General features: G+C 51.8%; 1 long non-coding RNA gene across 1 annotated transcript; it reads left to right on the top strand.

Annotated features, from left to right (window-relative positions):
• The first annotated feature begins 543 nt into the window (after positions 1-543).
• LOC103890323 (uncharacterized) lies at positions 544-17,296 on the top strand. Its single transcript, XR_654659.3, has 3 exons — positions 544-719; positions 8,226-8,375; positions 14,996-17,296. It is a non-coding gene; the product is annotated as an uncharacterized LOC103890323 (long non-coding RNA).
• The last annotated feature ends 2,264 nt before the right edge of the window (positions 17,297-19,560 follow it).

Here is a 19,560-nt window from a genome sequence, read left to right as displayed (position 1 = left end):
GACAGAAAATTAAAATTCCAGCGGCAGTTCCACGGGCAGGAGCTCACGGCTCCTAACTGACCGTAAACCCTTTCTCCTGACAGGTCTTGGAATCCATCACTCCAGCCTCTCCCCGAGCAGCTGACACATCGCAGAAACGCTTCTCCAGAAGTCAGGGTCTGCCGACTCCGGCAGGGACGGGAAGGCGAGCGAGCGCGAGCAGCTGAAATGGCCCCTGTCTCCCCTGACTTCAAGGCCGAGGGCAGGCGGGCCGGGGAGGCTCATGGAAAGGGCTGTCAAGTGTAGCGCGATTCCCAGCCTCAGCCCGAGAAGCTGGTTTGCTAACTGTCTGCCTCTGGGTGCAATTCTATTAACCTAGTGGGGGAAACTCGTTTTCTCCCCACTGAAAGCTCTGAGTGGCATGCCACATATGTCTTTTATTAATAAAAAAAAAAAAAAGAGAGAGAGAGAGAGAAAACAGAGTCATTATTACTGCATAATTGCAGTTCATTTGGTAGGCCAGATCTTTCAAAGCCCGGGTGCTGGGGGTGCAGTGGGGGGGATGATAATAAAAGGGACCTTGATATGAACCACTTGGGAACCACCTGTGTAGGAGGCAGTTCAGGAGTGACTCTCAAAAGGTGCAGTGGCTTGCAAGATTCAGAGCTGGCGTGGGCAGGGACACCCCTCTCAGAGCTAACAGACTGCACCACAGCCCTGGCGCCAGCTCTGGGAATCAGGTGACCTTAAGCAAGGCCCTACCTTCCCAGAGTTTCTTTCTTTCTTTCCTTCCTTCCTTTCTTTCTTCCTTTCTCTCTCTCTTTCTTTCTTTTTTCTTTTCTTTTCCTTCCTTCCTTCCTCTTTCTCTCCCCCTCCCTCCTTCCTTCCTTCTTTCTTTCTTCTTTCTCTTCCTTTCTTTCTCTTTCTTTCTTTCTTTCTTTCCTTTCTTTCTCTTCCTTCCTTCCTTTTCTTTCTTCTTAAAGTTAAGGTATATAGGCTTAACTGCCTTATAGTTATGTTTCTTTTCTCTCTTTTTTTTTTTTTTTGAGACAAAGTCTCCTCTGTCGCCCAGGCTGGAGTGCAATGGCACGATCTTGGCTCACTGCAACCTCTGCCTCCCAGGTTCAAGCAATTCTCCTGCCTCAGCCTCCCAAGTAGCTAAGATTACAGGTGTGCACCACCACACCCAGCTAATTTTTGTATTTTTAGTAGAGACAGGGTTTCACCATGTTGGCCAGGCTGGTCTTGAACTTCTGACTTCAAGTGATCTGCCCACCTCAGCCCCGCAAAGTGCTCGGATTACAGGCGTGAGCCACCGCGCCCGGCTAGGAAGGCTACTTTTGAAGATGCTAACCTATCTCAGCTCTAGGACTTGGAATAGAACTTTAAAGGAGCGATCTTGTGCTCCTGGGAGTCAGCAGAGTGGTGGCAAATATCAGAGGGAAAATCCCCTCTTTGTATCCACACAGAAGTGGCGTTCTGGAGGCCAAGTTCAGGCCACGTTGTCAGCCACCCCTCCCAGCTACGGTTTCTCCTTCCAGTATTCTTTTGAGTCAAAACTTTGGAACATTTCTGTGTTTCTTTTCATGAAGAAGATATTTTACTTATAATACCTGTAAGAAAATAGAGCCAAGATTAAACATAGAGAACCTCCCTCTTCCAACATAGGGAGAAGTCCCTAGAAAATCGGCTAGGACTCATGGATGGGACCTTCATGACTTATTCTGTGGATGACAGATCCTATTACTGGTCCGTCTGCTAGCACCGCCAGGGGCAGCCACGCCTGCCGGAGAGTCACACAAGATGGGGTCTGTTTCCTGGCTCAGCAAGGGAGAAATGTACATCCCTCACCTTTGGGCCTCTAATGAATTCTGATTCAAGCTGAACAGGCCTAGGAATCGATAGTTTTAATCATTTCAAAAACTGGCCCCACTCTGGGTAAAATTACAATGTGTAAGAAGCTCAATGGAGCTTAAAGGCCACAACCTCATTATCATTTCATTAGACTCACATTTCAGCAAGATGGAAAGAAACGTTCTCACACACCGCTCCCTCCCACAGCTCCCCTGTCCTCCCCAGCCCTGTGTATTCATGCTGGAGGACAGCGATGGTTTACAGCAGCCGTCAGCCACCGCAGCCACTGGCCCCCTCCCAGCGTGCGCTCCGCCCCGGAGGAAGCTCAGCGCAGTCGCTGGAGACCTCCGTGCAAATCAGCGCCTATGCCTCCCAAGTCAAGTTTGCAGTCCTGGGAAGTTTAGGAAAAACAACCCTGCTGTCAGTGTGGCTTCTCACAGCTGGAGGGGTCAAGTTATCAACACAGTATAAACCCAGGCCAGCAGAACCTTGTCCCACCCGGGGCCCCAGACGCCCTCTGGGAAGCAAAGAGTTTGAAAATGTCTTAAGCTTTTCCAGTTTGTTTGTTTTCCAATGTTTAATGATATTGTCCATGCAAGGAACAGAACCCCAGCTCCTGCTAACAATTAAAGAGGTTTTCTAATTTAGGAGAGAATGTGATTTTTTCAAAAAGAGAGAAAACTTGCACAGGAAGTAAAGCAAATACTCCACATTGAGAACATGCATGCAGAAAAGCCTGGCGTCGAGAAGACCCTGACTGCCTGGTGCGCATATGGAATGAAAACTGTTCAGGGTGGCTGACCCAACGAGGAGGCAACATCGGAGGAGGCTGGCAAACGTCTGCTGGGCCTTACTGCACCGCTGCCGTCACCAGACTATTTCACGACTATGGCGTGTATCTGTGACCCCAGACCTCACCATCCATAGGTCCAGATGGGCTCCCATCGGTGAAATGACCAGAATTCACTGTGCTTGTTTCTGTCTGCTGTAGGCTTACTCTGACTTGGGGGACCCCTTGGGAGTGCCCCACATGTGCTCATGAACAGGACTGTCAGCGAGAGTCCCTCTCCCCATGCGGCTCTGCGCTGATGTCATGCTGCTCACAGTCACTCCAGGGTCACCTCATTTGCTGGCCTGCCCTGTGGGAATGCTGCCACCCATACCCAGGGCGTTGCCTTTTGAAGCCCCCAAAACTGCAGTGCCTGAGGCTCCAGAACAGGGCTGTTGGCCTCATGCCCTCAGCACACACAGCACACAGCACACCTCCCTGTGTCCTGGGGTGTCCTCTCCACTCTGTCATATGCTGTCACCTGGACACCCAAGAGAACTGACCTCCCTGAGTCTCGCAGGGTAGTGAGGTGGGATGGGGGGTGAAGTATGTTTCTCTCCACTTCCCTTTCCTTCCATCCACTGCCAGTAGACATCTGTGCCCCACACTTTTCCAAACCCAGCAGCCTAGGAAACGGTTGAGGCTAAAATTAGGATCCCTACTCCGTGTCCTCAGACCAGTGGTTCTCCACCTTGGCAGCGTATTAGAATCACCTAGGGAACTTTTAAAAAGCTCTATTTCCTAGGCCATACCTCAAACCATGAAATCAGAATCTTTGGGCATCAGTAATTTTTAAGTCTCCCTGGGCACTTCCAGCGTGCAGCCAAGGTTGAGAACCACTTCCTTAGAGGAAGGAAAGGAAGGAGGCAAGGAAGGGAGGCAGTAGGGGTGGTGGGAGGGAAGACAAGGCCAAAACTGGAAGCCCTTTCCCTGTGATGGAAGAAAACTGACGTGAGCCAGACCTGGTGCCACACCCCGGGACACACACCGAGAAAACCCAGTGAATCTTCTGTCAAGCCTGCCGGTGACTCGGGGTGCTGTTGTCAGTATCTTTTTTCAGCTGAGTCAACACATTGGGAGAGCCGAAGAAGACAAACACAGGGCGACTCGCCGCTGATGACTTTCCACTTCATACCTGGTGGCATTCGAGATGCCCGAAGGGAGGAGGCCTTGTCAGTGGCAACGGCGGAGACAGACAGAACCCTACACTTAATGGGATGTCGGGAGAGCGTCCAGTCTAGCCCTGTGTAGATTTCTGAACTACCCAAGACTGCTGGCCATCTGCTCCAAGAACAGGTGTGACCAGGAACCGGCCTCTGTTAACTAGGAACACAGAGTCTGTTCATTCATTCATTCGTTCACTCACTCATTCGCCTAATCACAGCTGAGCATGGCAGAGCCGTGAGTAGGGGCCCTCAGATACCACATGCAGCTCGGTGCTTCCCAAGCTTTGTTTTTAGTTGAGGAATGCTGGGTTTAAGTGAAACCGTATGGAGGCATAAACAAATACAAGAGAGCCGCTCCAGCTAAAGCAGGGGAGGGGGCTCTGTGCCCGGCCCACTTGCCTCCCTTCCGCTAAGGGGGCTTCACCAGATTCTCCTGTTTCAAGGAGAAATAGAATTTGGAAACCTCTCATTTTATAAACGAGGACACTGAGGCACAAAGCAGGGTGGTTGGTGCCTTGCCTAAAGTCATACAGATTTCATGTAACAAATTGTGCTGGCTAGGTATGGGAGGATGCAGAGCTCACAGCACAGATGAATACCTCCATCTCAAAGGCTGAACCAAACGCCCCGTTAAATCAGGAGACCTGCCTCTCTCAGCTTTGTTTTCTGAAGAAATCCCTTCCCAGGGTTCTTCTGCAGCATGCGGCACTCAGGAGGAACCACAGCCTTGTCCTCTAGGGCCCAGCAGGTATAATGTACAGCAGGCATGCGCTGGTGCACCACACTGCCAGCATCTACTCTGGTGTCCTGGGGGTTTACCTGATTGTTAAATATTTTAAAGATCACACTTGGATCCCACTACCAATGTTTCCAAAGTACGAGTAAGAGCCGGACGCAGTGGCTTACACCTGTAATCCCAGCACTCTGGGAGGCCAAGGTGGGCAGATCATTTGAGGTCAGAAGTTCGAGACCAGCCTGGCCAACATGGTGAAACCCCGTCTCTACTAAAAATACAAAAATTAGCTGGATGTGATGGCAGGCGCCTGTAGTCCCAGCTACTCAAGAGGCTGAGGCAGGAGAATCGCTTGAGCCCAGGAGGTGGAGGTTGCCATGAGCCAAGATAACGCCACTGCACTCCAGCCTGGGCGACAGAGCGAGACTCCTTCTCAAAAAAATTAAAATAAAAGCAAAATGTGACTAAGAATCAGACAGTAACAGAAAATATCAGTAACAAAAGAGTCCACACCTGCCTTTCTCATTGCTATTATTTGATACCAGATCTACCTGAAATCTTTCAGAAAGAGGGAAGAGCGTTCTTTTCCTGGGAGCTTTCTGGGTGCAGACTTCCGTTCATACCTGACAGTGCACAATGGGCACAGGGCGACGAGGCTGACTTCTTCTTCTTCTTCTTTTTTTTTTGTTTTTTGTTTTTTTTGAGATGGAGTTTTGCTCTTGTCGCCCAGGCTGGAGTGCAATGGTGTGATCTTAGCTCACTGTAACCCACACCTCCCGAGTTCAAGCGATTCTCCTGCCTCAGCCTCCCAAATAGCTGGGATTACAGGCACCCGCCACCAGGCCCAGCTAATTTTTGTATTTTTGGCAGAGATGGGGATTCACCTTGTTGGCCAGGCTGATCTCAAACTCCTGATCTCAGGTGATCCTCCTCAGCCTCCCAAAGTGTTGGGCTTACAGGCATGAAACACCGCGCCTGGACTATGCTGTCTTCTGAGATGGACTGAAGGCCACACCGGGCCTCGGGACTAGCCTGAGGGCTTCAAACCCCGGGAAGGGATTTCTTCAGAAAACAAAGCTGAGAGAGGCAGGTCTCCTGATTTAACGGGGCATTCGGTTCAGCCTTTGAGATGGAGGTATTCATCTGTGCTGTGAGCTCTGCATCCTCCTATACCTAGCCAGCACAATTTGTTACATGAAATCTGTATGACTTTAGGCAAGGCACCAACCACCCTGCTTTGTGCCTCAGTGTCCTCATTTATAAAATGAGAGGTTTCCAAACTCTATTTCTCCTTGAAACAGGAGAATCTGGTGAAGCCCCCTTAGTGGAAGGGAGTTCCATTCCTGCCCCTTCCACTTGCTGACAGTGCTGCGTGTGGCAGGGTCACGCGTTTCTCTAATCCACAGTGTACGTGTAGTGGGTGCTGTCCCCCCCAGGAACCACCCTCGGCTGAAGGGAGCCATCTTGCCTGGGTTTCCCCCTCCCAGAGGGCACAAGGACCCCATCGCCTCAATGGGGGCACATCTTAAAAGGGCCACCCAAGCTTCAGCACACCAGCCTCGCTGCCGTTCAGCCTTTCCCGTGCCAGCCTGCCTTCATGACTCCCCTGCGGGGCTGCTCCATGAGTGCTCCCAGTTACCCCGCATGCCCAGAGCCTGCGTTTTGAGAACCTGGTCCAAAGCAGTACTCAACCACAAAACAGGGGCAGATTCCTACTTCTCCGCTACGGTGAGGGTTAAGTGAGCACACGGCTCACATGAAATTTCCTCTCCAACGCAGCGCCTGGACTATAGTAAATGAGCCATACATACTTGTTCATTTCCTCCCTCTCTCCATTCTTTCTTCCCCCAAGTGTGTTTATAGACTTTATTGTGAGTGCTCTCTTTCCTCGGAGAGAGACATCTGGCTCTCTGTTCATTGGCAGAGCTGAAGTGATTGACACACTCTAAACCTAGTAAGTGTCTCATCCCTTTCTGACGTACACTTGTTTATGTAGCTGTGCTCACTCCTCATACCAACACACACACATGCACACACACACACATACAGACACACACACACACACACACGCATGCACACAAGTGGTATTGCCGAATCCTGCAGTCTTTGTAGTTTCACAAACATCCAAAGCTTGACACCACTGCCACAACACACACAGAACTGCTTGTGTGGAGACCTGTATGCCAGGCACTGTGAGACATCCCAGGAGGGAGAGCTCATTTTCCGATGATGGAATCAAGGAGGGCTTCATGAGAGAGGTGACATTTGTTGTGGGCTTTGAAGGCTGCATAGAAATCCAGCAGGCAGAGGGGGTGGGAGTGGCTTTCCAAGCCAAGGGAACTGTGGAGTTGGGAAAACACGAAGCATGTCTAGGCAAGTCCTCCAGTCTAGCTGAAGATAAAGCTTCAAGAGGAGGATGAGAGGGAGGAGCCAAGGGTGGGAAGGTAGTTTGTGACTTGACTGGGTGGGGCCTTGAGTGCCAAGCTGAGGCCAGAAGTAATGAGATTCTACTGACAATTTCTGAGAGGTGGAGGGAGAGCTTTCGGAAGGTCAGTCATGGAGAGGATTGAATGAAAAAGATACTGAGGTCAGGCCGGGCGCGGTGCCTCATGCCTGTAATCCCAGCACTTTGGGAAGCCAAGGTGGGTGGATCATATGAGGTGAGGAGTTCGAGACCAGCCTGGCCAACATGACAAAACCTTGTCTCTACTGAAAATAGAAAAAGTAACTGAGAATGGTGGCACACACCTGTAGTCCCAGCTATTCGGGAGGCTGAGCTAGGAGAATCGCTTGAACCCGGGAGGCGGAAGTTCTAGTGAGCCGAGATCACGGCACTGCACTCCATCCTGGGAGACAGAGCGAGACTCCGTCTCAAAAAAAAAAAAAAAAAAAAAAAGGAAAGATACTGAGGTCAGAAAAACAGTGAGGAGTCCGTGGTAACAGACAGGGCTAGCAAGGACCCCCCTCCTGGCGGGGATATTGGTAGACCAGGAGAACAGGAGGAGTCTCAGGATAGGAATGTGTGCATCCACCCTTTCCATATCACCACTACCATGAAAACCTTCAGGGGCAGCTGTGCAGATACCCTCAGCTCCTCACCTGAGAATGGGTGCCAAGTGAACTCCATCTCCAGAAATTGTTTGGGGAAGTGAAAGAGGAAACTGAACTCAAAATAAGGGTGCCTGACTCACTGTCTCTCAGTGACCATATGCAGAAAAATCCTCTGAGCCTGCCGCCAGCCACCTCCTCTGTCCACACCTTACTTCACAGGAACTCAGACACCAAGAGGGAGTCCCACACATGAAACACCTGGAGATGTGAAGAAACAGACTCAGCCCTACCTCCCTCCTCCCTCGCTGCCAGGCCTTAGGCAATCACTGACATATTTCCGGGCCTCAGTTTTCTCATCTATAAAACGATAATAATAACCATCACTACCCATTTGTGGGAATTTTATGAGATCAAATAGCCCAATAAACTCAAAAATGCTTAAAGCTCTTTGGAAGAAATGCAAGGTGTAATTGTTGAAGTTGTTATGTAATTGGATATTACTATCGCCACTACCGCTATAAACTTGCATATCTCTTTTCTCTGAAGAGGTCAAATGCTGTTCATGGTGTTCTTCTTTCATGAATAATTTCCAAACACCTCCTCTTGTTTACAGGTGGGCCCTACACTAGAAGGTTCCACAGATACTGCCGGCCTAAAGTGGATCTTGAGTCAGATCCTACGAAAGCCAGAAGGAGGGCATGACGGAGAGCACCTTGGAGAGGCAGAAAAAGGGGAGCTGACTCAACACTGCTCTGTTGGGAAGGTGCGGTGTCCCGGGGAGGGAAAGGCAGGTGACTCAAGGTGGAACTTTCTGGGCACAGAGGAGCTGGGATCTCTCATCCAATTCATGCAAATCCTTGGCTGCATCAACCCAGATCCCACCCCTCCCCATACGAGGCTACCTTCTGGTCTCACTGCCTTGAAATCTAACAGTGCAGCCAACGTGACTCACCAACCATGTGGCTTGCAAACATCACTAAGCTTGTCTCATTTTCCTCAACTGTAAAATGGTTTAATAATCTCTGAGCTGCCTGCCTTCCAGGGCTGATGTGGGGAGGAGGAACCCATGGACTGAGGATGTAAGAATGCTTTGGTGACTATGAGGTGTTGTACCAAGGTAAAGGGTTGTTTGAGGGAATGTTTTAAGATGATTTCTGGGTCAGGTGCGGTGGCTCACACCTGTAATCCCAGCACTTTGGGAGGCCGAGGCAGGCAGATCACCTGAGGTCAGGGGTTCGAAACAAGCCTGGCCAACATGGTGAAACCCCGTCTCTACTAAAAATATAAAAAATTAGCTGGGCGTGGTGGCGGGTGCCTGTAATCCCAGCTACTCGGGAAGCTGAAGCAGGAGAATTCCTTGAACCCGAGAGGCAGAGGTTGCAGTGAGCCAAGATCGCGCCATTGCAATCCAGCCTGGGCAACAGAGTGAGACTCCGTCTCAAAAACAAACAACAAAAAAAAGATGACTTCTGGCCTGGGGGTGGTGGTGGTGGTGGCAACTGGAGGCTGCTCTGGAGTGGTTAGGGGAGTTGTTGGGGGAATCCCAGGAAGCCAGACCCAAAGTTCCAAAGTAGGGAGAATTCTCTTGAACATAGGTTTAGAGTATCTCTTAGTATTCTGGTACAAAGTTCCTTCTTCCCCCAAAAAGCAAATCACAAGACCAGGACAATGTGTGGGGATCACAATCTTCCAGCAGCCCACAGCTTGGCTGTTGCACTCTACCTGAATGCCTCTGGACTTTCTAGACAGAGGCACGGAGCTGGTCTGTGACAGTCCCTCCAACCGGACTGTGATCACACTCCCAAACTCAAGCCCACCAGGCTGACTGATGTTGACTTCTACCAGTTGAAGGCCATCCTTAGCCACACTTTCCCTCCTTGGTGTAGTGGCCATAGACTCCAGAACTAGACTGTCTGGGTTCAAACCCCAGGTTTACCATTAGCCAGCCATGTGTGCCCTTGGGCATGTTATTAACCCTTCTGAGCCTTCACTTCCCCATCTGTATTTGTGGCTAATAGTAGGGCCCATCTCATAGCCTTGTTTTAAGAGTCAAATGTATTAACAAAGTGCTTAGCACAGTGCTTTCCACCAAATAAGCAGTATTTCTGTACTGGCTCCTTCTGCCAAGATTGGACTGAAGGTCTGTTTTTTGTTTTTGTTTTTGTTTGAGACGGAGTCTTGCTTAGTCGCCAGGCTGGAGTGCAGTGGCGCGATCTCGACTCACTGCAACCTCCACCTCCTGGGTTCAAGCGATTCCCCTGCCTCAGCCTCCCGAGTAGCTGGGACTACAGGCACACACCACCACGCCCGGCTAATTTTTCTGTATTTTAGTAGAGATGGGGTTTCACCATGTTGTCCAGGATGGTCTTGATCTCCTGACCTCGTGATCCACCTGCCTCGGCCTCCCAAAGTGCTGGGATTACAGGCATGAGCCACCACACTTGGCCTTAAGGTCTATTTTTGAGAGGCCTCTGTGACTGCTTTCTGCTGTATTGCCTTCCTCCACAGTTGCCTTTGTCCCTTGTCATGTTGGTGCTTCCTGGTCACACAGAAGCAGAGAGCCAGCATTCATCCTTCTTGGGAACTCTGGGTCCTCTCCACTTGCCTGGGTTTGAGATCCTCCTCTACAAAGTCATGTCCCTCTCATCATTCAAAACTCTGCTCAATACCCACGTCCTTCATGAAACATGGCAGTGGTGGCCACAGTGGGAGAAGCATAAACTCTGGGATCAGACAGACCTGGGTTTGAATCCAAGCCTAACCTGTCCCACCAGCTGGGTGACCTTGGGCAATTACTTTACCTCTCTTAGTCTCAATTTCCTTACATGTAACATGAGGTAAGTATCTCTTCCTCATGGATGAAGATGAGGATGACACCTGGGGCAGTGATGGCACATAGTAGGTGCTCAACAAATGTTACTCTTCCCTCCTCTCAACCTTGCTCTGATAGCAGTTTCTTCTCTCTCCTCCAGCCCTTAACAACATTTTACAGCCTCAGTAAGAGGTGGAAACATACATACACACCGTGTGTATGTTCTTAGATATTTATCATGTGTTGGCTCTTCTCTCATTCATTCAACATTTATTAGGCATTTGCTATTTGTCTGATGCTCTGCTAGGCCCTGGGGAAGACTAAGACTGAATCCTTTCCCTGATGAGCTCACAGAAAATTGAGAGGATCATCCTAAAGTCAGGAGTTCGAGACCAGCCTGGCCAACGTGGCGAAATCCTGTCTCTACCAAAAAAATATGAAAATTAGCCGGGTGTAATGGCAGGCGCCTATAGTCCCAGCTACTTGGAAGGTTGAGGCAGGGAGAATTGCTTGAACCCGGGAGGTGGAGGTTGCTGTGAGCCAAGATCATACCACTGCACTTCAGCCTGGGTGACAGAGAGAGACTCCGTCTCAAAAAAAAAAAAAAAAAAAAAAAAAAAAAAATTGAGAGGATCAAATATATGTATGTTTAGATAATCTCAGAGTCTATGGTCAGTGTTCTAGTGGGGGCGTGTCTGCACGGCACTTTCGATTACAGTGTATGGTGCAACTAACAAGGCTCCTTTCAGCAGTCAAAGGCCTTCAGTTCAACTCAGCCAGTGTTGACTGGGCCCCTGCTGTGTGCCAGGCACTGTATTAGGTACCAGGGGTTCAGGATGAAGAAGACAGTGCTTCCACCCTCAAGGAGTGAAGGATCCAGTAGGAAAGACAGACAGAGGATATAAGGGTCACACCATGTGGACAGTGCCTCTATGCCCAGGTGTGGTCATGCAGGAGGGAGACAGCTAAGCGTGAGGGGTAAGGACGACTTCCTGGACGAGGTGGCATCTAAGACTTGGAGGGCAAGTAGGAATTGGCTAACAAAGGAGGGACAGAAGGTCTTTCCAGGTGGAGGGAAATAGTCTGGGAGGAGCCAGGCCGGGCCTGGGGCTCAGGGAGTTAAAAGTAGTTCTGTAAGGTTGGACGCATGCACAGGAAGCTTGGAGCCTCCAGCAAGATCCTCTTTTCTTCTCTTTCAGCCCCCAACACACTTTCCCTGGTCACATCCCTCAGCCCCAGCTCCAGAAGACTCCTTTTCCAGAGGCTTCAGCCTCTTTGATGCTAAAATCTATCCTACCTTGGGGGCTATGCAGCCCAGGCCCTTCTGGAGGGACAGACAAGCTGTGGAAGGAAAACGGGATGGGGAGCTGAGAGTGGGCAAGAAAGAGGAGAAGTCCCCACCCCTCCATGCAGGGACACTGACCAGCATCCGGGGTGATCCCTGTATTGGGTCACTGCATACTCGTGGCGACAGCTGCTGGGTGTCAGGGGAGATCCTGCTTCCTTGGCTGAGGCCTCCCCACCCCAGCGCCTGCTCACCTGTTCTGTGCTAAGCCTCCACACGTCCCCTCCTCCTGCCAAATCAGTTTCCGCTAATTAGGTCAAGGTGAAGGTCATCTCCCCTCCCTGGAGTTTGACCTCGCAGCCAGCAGCCCAGGAGAGTTCTAGCACACCCCACACTTGCCAGAGGACATGTGTGCAGTTACCACACTCACGTGCACACATGCGCACACCCCCTCCCACACGCCAGCTCACAGTACCCACGCTCACACACAGACACTCACACCACTTACCCACGCATCTGCTTAGAGACACACTTGCACGCACGCCAGAGGGCCCAGCTTGCCTCTGCTCTATAAGCTCCCTTGGGAGAGAAGCAGACCTCCAGAAGGTTCTGGGCCTCCAGCCCAGGGATGTCAAGCCCCATGCCAGAGAACCCTCCTATCTCTTGCTGAGAGGTTACCAAAGGGTTAAGAGAGAACATTTCCAGGGAGTTTGCCTCTTAATCAACACAGTTAATTCTTTTCCTTTTACAAATATAAATTCTTGGCAGTCAGTAACCAAGAAAGAAAGGAGAAAGAAAAAAAACTTAACCCAACATTAGTCAAATCTTTGCCTCTTCCTATTTTTTTTCAAGTTAAGACCCAGAGGAATTCAAAGCAATGAGACAAATCCCAGCCCAGATGGAATGTTTTTGCTAATATACGTCTGCAAGTTATTTAAATGTATGTTTAAGTGTGTGTGTGAGAGAGAGCGAGAGAGAGAATATGAGAGCAGGCAAGCATCATTGAGCGGTGTGTGTGCCTCTGTGTGTGTGCGTGTGTGTGCACACATGTGTGTGGCTAGAGCACACAGCAGAGCAGAGGAGCCACCAGAATCCCTGCCTGAGCCCCAGCTACCCTCTGGCCCTGGCTCTCTGGTCTGGACCTGGAGCAGTACAAGGGCATTGCCCGGAAGGCTGTCCTTGTCCCTCAACGTGGGGTCTCCTGGGACAATAGCCCCTGTTCCTGCCCCTCAGCCCCAAGGTGGCCTCAGTGACACATTCTGCTAAGGAAAACCCACCCACCATACGCATGTCTTGCCCTCGTTTCCTGCTTAGCCAGAAGGTTTGGGGCTGGAGTTTCCAGGCCTGGAGGGGAGGGATAGTTGAGAGGACCAGGCCCCACAGCGCAGAGCTGCTCCCCACACACCCCCTCCAAGAGTGGACCTGCCTGGACTTGAAATCTAGGCTTAGACTGTGTTCCTGGCCTCTGTGTATCTCCTCTCAGACCCCTCTCAAGATCTTCAGCCCCCTGTGGTATTCCCTCTCACCCCAACAGAATCCTCCATGGATGACGGGGTCAACCCTTACCCACGGACTGCACCTCAGCAGGACTCCCCACCCCCTGCCCCTAGAAGCACCCTCAGTCGGGTTCAGGGTGCAGGGGCCTTGCAGACAACCCCTGAGCTCCCCACCTGCCCCGGGCTCCCTCTCGTCTGCTCCCTTCTGAGTTGACTTTAATTCTTTTAATCTTTCCTCTGAAATCGCTCCTCTGGCCTCGCCATCAGCTGTGTGGGTTCCAACTTCCCGATTTCCATAGGGAGATTAAACAGCTTTCTCCATCCAAGGCAGTTTGGATGTCTGGGCCACCCCCTGGGCTGGCTAGACCCCTCTCTGCCGAGGGGGCTGCTCTCGCTCTTTTGAGCCCTGGCCCACCCTGAGTCCCGGGCCTTCCACATGGAACTTCCCACGCCCCCTCCCTGCCCCCACAAGAGATTCCAGCCCTCCCATGTCTTCCCTTTCACAGAGGCCTCTCAGCATCTTGAGCCAGGCCCAGAGCCTGGAGTGCAAGACTTCCTCCATCAGCAGCTCTTGGGAAGCAGGCAGGCGGAGAACAGGGTCTGGGATCCGCAGAGAGGATCCCCTGCCTGGATACTCTCCCCATGCCCCAGCCTCTCTCCAGGCTTCTCTGCTCCTTCCACCACTTGTGCCCTCCGAGGTCCTTTTCTGAGCATGTGGCCATCCACCGTCTGTGCTGGCTGCTGAGGGGACAGGACTCACCAGCTCTCAGTGTCTTCTGCTCTGCTCATCTGTGGGTGCCAGCTCAGGACCTGGTGCTCAGCTGAACCTGGCAGGAGACAGAACAAAGTGGAGTCAGGTTCAGGGGACTAAGTAGGAAGGGGGTTTGGGGAGGGGCACAGAGAGGGTGTCCAAGGGAAACTAGAAATTTTTTTTTTTTCTTGAGACGGAGTTTCGCTCTTCTCACCCAGGGTGGAGTGCAGTAGTGCAGTTTTGGCTCACTGTAACCTCTACCTCCCAAGTTCAAGCGATTCTCACGCCTCAGCCTCCTGAGTTGCTGGATTACAGGTGCATGCCACCACACCCGGCTAATTTTTGTATTTTTAGTAGAGACAGGTTTTCATCATGTTGGCCATGCTGGTCTCGAACTCCTGACGTCAGGTGATCTGCCTGCCTTGGCCTCTCATAGTGCTGGGATTACAGGCGTGAGCCACCACGCCCAGCCTAGAAATGAGTTTTGGATGGCATGTCATTTGAGCTTGCCCTGAAATGTAGCTAGGGGATGGAGGAAGCTGAGATCTGACTTCAACATGGGAGGAACAGTTGCTTAGAAAGGAATCTCTGAGGCAGAAAAGGGGAAAGAAGACCTTCTGTGGAAAGTGTCCTGGAATGCCACCTTGTCAGGGCTATGATTTGCCTCTGAAATGAGTGGGGTCCTGGGGCCTCCACACATGGACACCAGCTTCCCAAGGCCTAAAGATGCCAGATGGACTCTTGGGTCTGTCCTAGACTGAGGGCTTCCGGGAGTCCATGAATCTCCTGACATTGTGTGCAAAGTATTGTGGATCTGGGCAGCATTACAGGACTTTAATCATGTTCTCAAAGGGTCTCTCATCTCAAGAAGCTAAAAACCACTGTGCTGGAGGTTAACACAAAGGTGACCCTTGAGGCTGGCCAGAGTGACCCAAAGGTCACGCCACAAGTGGGTCAGAGTGGCACCAGATGACTTCTGGCTGAAACAAGTAGACTGGGTCAGGCTCAGGCAGTCACATGAGACACATCTCATTTCTAGATGTGGGGAGAGATTCTGGAGATGACCTTGGCTCCTGGAGATGGCATCTTAAAGCAGATCTCTGCCAGGCGAGATCCCGTGGCCCATGGGACACACCTTCACTGGGCCTGAGCTGTCTGTCGGCTTCATGTACTGGGACACTGGCAGGTATTCACAAGTGAGACAGCAAAGGTGACCCACGGTGGGCCCCAGGTCTTCCGGTGTCGGTGAAAAGTGCACAGAAGGGTCTGGGCCTATAACTTTCACAATGTGTATGAAGGTCATCTGTCTCCAAGGGAAAACAGCGGCCAGTCTCCAAGGAGCTATGAGTGTGCCCAGTGCTGATGTGGGCAGCTCAGGGGATCAGAGACAGGGCGGGGAGGTCATTAATGCCAAGGGGGCCATGCCAAGGAAGCAGTGCTGCATAGTGAAAGGCCCTCAGCCCACCTCCACACTAGCCTCTCTGCACGGCAGCTTCCTCCTGGGGGAGGATGGAGTTGGCCTACAGGGTTTCTGAGGGCCCCGTCAGCGCCACCATCCTAGGTTTTAAGAAATGTCCCTCCTGGCCGAGTGTGGTGGCTCATGCCTGTAATCTCAGCGCTTTGGGAGGCCGAGGCAGGTGGATCACCTGGGGTCAGGTGTTCGAGACCAGCCTGGCCAACATGGTGAAACCCCATCTCTACTAAAAATACAAAAAATCAGCCGGGCGTGGTGGTGCATGCCTGTAATCCCAGCTACTCGGGAGGCTGAGGCAGAAGAATTGATTGAACCCGAGAGGCGGAAGTTGCAGTAAGCTGAGATTGTGCCACTGTACTCCAGACTGGGTGACAAGAGCGAGACTGCCTCTCAAAAAAAAAAAAAGAAAAAAAAAAAGAAATGTGCCTCCTCCAGCTCCCTGGGCTCCTGTTTGTGGGGTGGGGAAAGTAGAGATTATCCAAAAGCCACAGAAGTTTCCCAACCCTCTCCCCATTGCACTTCAGGACCACCCACCCAGGGCCTGCCCTGGGCTCCCTCCTCCCAGAAAGTCAATTTCCCTACAAAGGAGGCTGGGGAGCGAGAAGGGCTTTCTGCTTTCTCTTTTGGTTTGCTTGTTTGCTTGCTCTCCCGCTCACATTGTGCATACGCAGGGGACTAGCTAGTTCTCTCGGTCTCATAAGAGGAAGAGTGGTGACCCTGGCTCAGACAGGTGTGGAAGGAGCATCCTAGCACCGAGGGACATTGGCTGCTGAGCCAGACAAGGGGCAGGGTGTGCACTCTCCTCTGGGCCTGCAGAGGCAAAGTCCAGTCTTTGCTGCTCTAGGACAGACACACTGCAGTCCTAGATAACCCCCTAAGCTCTCTTTCTAGAGCCCGATGGCTGCAGAATGTTTTCTCCTGGCCGATGCGTGCCTGTGTAGTTTATATACATGTGCGTATGTCTGTAGATATGTGTGTGTATAAATATAGATAGACGGATATAAATCAAGGGTTTAGGAGGTAGGCGGCAGCGCTGACGGCAGCCAAGCCACTGCTAGTTCTTCCAAGAGGGCAGCTCGGGTGTCTCCCTGCACTCCTCTCCCGTCACTTCCGCCTGTGGCTCCTGGTCCCCACTCCCAAGCGTCAAGCTGTCATCATCACCAACTCCTCCCTCACTTCCCCCCACAGGCAGGCTGTTGCTATATCCTCACTCATTCCTCCGCAGCAACTCTGAAATCTGTTTCTTTCTGGGTCTCACCCCCTCCCTCAGCAGCCCCCTCATTGTGTCCCCATCTCTCTTTCTGCATCTCCTTGCCTCCTGGCCTGTGTTTCCTTGGCTTTTCACTCTCTCTGACTCTGAGCTTGTCCATCGCCCTGACCCGCTCCTCTGTGCTTATTCTATGGACACACCGAACTCCCAGCCCCCTCTGGATCCTGTGCTCCTTCCCTTCACTCTGCCTGTCTCTCTGTCTTGTTGTGTGTGTTTCTCTCTCTCTCTATTCATCTCTGTGTCTCTCTCATCAAGTAACACAGCCAGGCACTTTCGTTGGGGAAGGTGCGTTTCTAACCTTTTTTCTAGCCTCACTGTCAAGTGCACGTTTGCCCTGGCCTGGGCTCTGAGCAGGGGCAGCACAGGGAGGAGAACGGCCCCATGGCTCCACCTCACCAGCTGTGAGAATCTGTGGGCCTGGGGAAGAGCAGCTGGGCCAGGAACCAGTGATGCGGCCCTCTCTGTAATGGAAACAAGACACAGGCCTGGCTCATTTGCATGTCAGGTCTCTCTTACATAAATCTGCATGTCAAGCTGGAGGCCCTGGAGCCAGGTAATGCAAAGTGATGCAAAATAAATTAATCAGTGTGCCCTGCTGCAGGTGTAAGCCGGCCCTTTCTTCCAGCTGACAGAGCAAAGCCAGATGAGCTAGTGTCCTTATAAGGCTGGAGGTGGAGGGTGGGGTGGAGCAGGGTGCTAGCCCTGAGCTGCTGCACCTACCAGCCCCACTCGAGTGGCTCTAAGAGAGAGGATGGGCCCCAGTGGCTGACCAGGACCATGAAGCCTGCTAGCCTGAAAAGGGGGGATTAAGGCTCACCTCCTCCCGTGGGGAAACCTAGGTGCAGGAAGTAGGGGAGGAACTTTTCCAAGGTTACCCAGCTGCCTGTGGCTGTGCCAGATCAGAAGCGTACACTTTGGCTCTCAGCAAAGTAACCTTCCTGCTTCTTACTGCTGGCTAGAAGCGGGTGAATTTCACCACTTCATTTGAGCGTCTTCAGTGACTTTGGGGGATCAGAGATGAGACTCTTCCCTTCTCCTCCAGCCCAGCCTTCAGGGAGCACTGCCCTGACTCTAACCACTTTGGGATGCCCTCCAGCCCTTCCTGGCCCACAGACAGGGCCCTGCTTCCCCTTTAGGAAAAGGCAAAGTGTGAAGGAGCTACTAGTAGGTTTTCCAGCCTCTGGAAAGTGTGACTTCTGGGCTTCTCTTGGATTGGGAAATGGCTCATGAAGGTCCAAGGCTTCCTCCACATGAGAACAGGAGGGGCAGGTCATGAGCTCCAGAGCCTGCTCCAGAGCCTGCCCCAGACCCAGCTCTATTCCTCCCATGTCAGGCAAGGATGAGCCAGCCCTGGGAGCCCAAACACTCCCAAAGCCCTCACGCTTCTCCAGATGGAAACTGCAGCTTGTTTTGAGGAGATCCGCAGCACATGGCACGTGTTCTGTGACTGCTCTCACGCCCCTCTGCTGCAGGAAGCCGACCAACAGAACCTCTTCCTGCCACTGGAGAGTGTAGGCTGACTGTGTGTGCCGATGGCCATCTCAGGAGGCAGGGCAGCCGGTGGTCTCAGCCAGGGGCTTTGAAACGAGCCACACCTGTCCTGGTGCTACCACTCGCCAGCTGTGTGACCCAGGGCAAGATGCCTGGCCTCTCTGAGCCTAGTTTTCTCATCTGTAAAATAAGAGTTTCTACCTCATAGGGTTTTTTTGTTTTTGTTTTTGTTATTTTTTTTTGAGACAGAGTCTTGCTCTGTCGCCCAGGCTGGAGTGCAATGGTGTGATCTCAGCTCACTGCAACCTCCACCTCCTGGGTTTAAGCGATTCTCCCACTTCAGTCTCCTGAGTAGCTGGGATTACAGGCTCTCACCATCATGCCTGGCTAATTTTTTATTTTATTTTTAGTAGAGACAGGGTTTCACCATGTTGGCCAGGCTGGTCTTGAACTCCTGACCTCAGGTGATCCACCTGCCTCGGCCTCCCAGAGTGCTGGGATTACAGGTGTGAGCCACTGCACCCGGCCTCCTCATAGGGTTCTTATGGGGCTTAAACAAGACAAAGCATGTACCATGTCCCACACTGTGCCTGGCGCCACGTAAGTGTCTATTAATGGTAGCCATTGTCATTGCCCCTGCAATGACAATGTGTCCTCACAACCATCCCAGCCTAGGTCAGAGGAAGGGATTGGGAAGCAGAACTAAGCCTACTTGGAGTCTCTTTCTCCCACCCCACCTTCTTCTCCCACCACCTTCTTCTCTCACCACCTTCTTCTCCCAACACCTTCTCCCATCACCTTCTCCTTCTCCCATCACCTTCTCCTTCTCCCAACACCTTCTCCCACCACCTTCTCCTTCTCCCACCACCTTCTTCTCCCACCACCTTCTCCCATCACCTTCTCCTTCTCCCACCACCTTCTTCTCCCACCACCTTCTTCTCCCACCGCCTTCTTCTCCCACCACCTTCTCCCATCACCTTCTCCTTCTCCCACCACCTTCTCCCATCACCTTCTCCTTCTCCCACCACCTTCTTCTCCCACCACCTTCTTCTCCCACCACCTTCTTCTCCCAACACCTTCTTCTCCCACCACCTTCTTCTCCCACCACCTTTTTCTCCCACCACCTTATCCTTCTCCCACCACCTTCTTCTCCCAACACCTTCTCCTTCTCCCACCACCTTCTTCTCCCACCACCTTCTTCTCCCACCACCTTCTCCTTCTCCCACCACCTTCTTCTCCCACCACCTTCTTCTCCCACCACCTTCTTCTCCCAACACCTTATCCTTCTCCCACCACCTTCTTCTCCCACCACCTTCTTCTCCCAACACCTTCTTCTCCCAACACCTTCTTCTCCCAACACCTTCTTCTC

This window comes from Pongo abelii, chromosome 2 (genome assembly GCF_028885655.2).
Source record: "Pongo abelii isolate AG06213 chromosome 2, NHGRI_mPonAbe1-v2.0_pri, whole genome shotgun sequence".
NCBI classification, from domain to species: Eukaryota; Metazoa; Chordata; class Mammalia; order Primates; family Hominidae; genus Pongo; species Pongo abelii.
This window is presented reverse-complemented; position numbering and strand designations above follow the sequence as displayed.